The following is a 1,331-nucleotide window of genomic DNA, read 5'->3' on the forward strand; positions in this document are numbered from 1 at the left end:
CCCAGGGTTCGTTAATCGTGGAAATCACTCCGGGACCCCAAAACAGTGAGTAATAGTCCATGAAACGGGCCAGAATCGACAAAAACCGCGAGTGTTGATGACCGGCACGTAAATGCACCCCAGGATCCGTTAATCGTGGAAATCACTCTAGGACCCCAAAACAGTGAGTAATAGTCCATGAAACGGGCCAGAATCGGCCAAAACTGCCAGTGTTGATGACCGACACGTAAACGCACCCCAGGGTTCGTTAATCGTGGAAGTCACTTCGGGAACCCAAAACAGTGAGTAATAGTCCACGAAACGACCAGAATCGACCAAAACTGTGAGTGTTGATGACCGCCATGTAAGCGCAACTTGGAGTTCAACAAGCATGGAAATCACTTCGGCACCCCAAAATGGTGAGTAATAGTCCACGAAACGGGTCAGAATCGACAAAAACAGCGAGTGTTGATGACCGGCACGTAAACGCACCCCAGGGTTCGTTAATCGTGGAAGTCTCTCCGGGACCCAAAAATAGTGAGTAATAGTCTACGAAACATGCCAGAATCGTCCAAAACTGTCAGTGGTTATGACCGACACGTAAGCGCACCTTGGGGTTCAACAAGTATGGAAATCACTTCGGCACCCCAAAACGGTGAGTAATAGTCCACGAAATGGGTCAGAATCGACAAAAACCGCGAGTGTTGATGACCGACACATAAACGCACCCCAGGGTTTGTTAATCATGGAAATCACTCCGGGCCCCCAAAACAATGAGTAATAGTCCAGAAACGGGCCAGAATCGGCCAAAACTGTGAGTGTTGATGATCGACACGTAAGCGCACCTTGGGGTTCAACAAGCATGGAAATCACTTTGTGATCCCAAAACGGCGAGTAATAGTCCACGAAACGTGTCAGAATCGACAAAAACTGCGAGTGTTGATGACCGACACGTAAACGCACCCTAGGGTAGATTAATCCTGGAAGTCACTCCGGGACCCCAAAACAGTGAGTAATGCCCTCGCGAAACCGATCTCGCCGCCCCTGCTCGGTTCGCCGCCACCTCCGACGCCGGTGAGCACCCCCTGTCCTCCCAAGCACTTTCACCCGAACTCCCTCGAACCCCCGCATCTCTTTGACATACTCACCTCGCCCAGGGACCGCCGGAGCCGCCGCCTTGATCATCACCGCCCGTCGCCGGAGTTAGAGCTCACCAGGAGCTCTGTCGAGCTCTTTCCACTCGTCTCCGTCGTCCTCAACCTCCACCAACTCCACCCCCGACCCCGCCTCACTCCGCCGCCTCGCCCCAACATCTCCGCCGTCGCCGCAGACCACCGAAGCTGCTACGCCGT

This window comes from Triticum dicoccoides, chromosome 3B, assembly GCF_002162155.2.
Source record: "Triticum dicoccoides isolate Atlit2015 ecotype Zavitan chromosome 3B, WEW_v2.0, whole genome shotgun sequence".
NCBI classification, from domain to species: Eukaryota; Viridiplantae; Streptophyta; class Magnoliopsida; order Poales; family Poaceae; genus Triticum; species Triticum dicoccoides.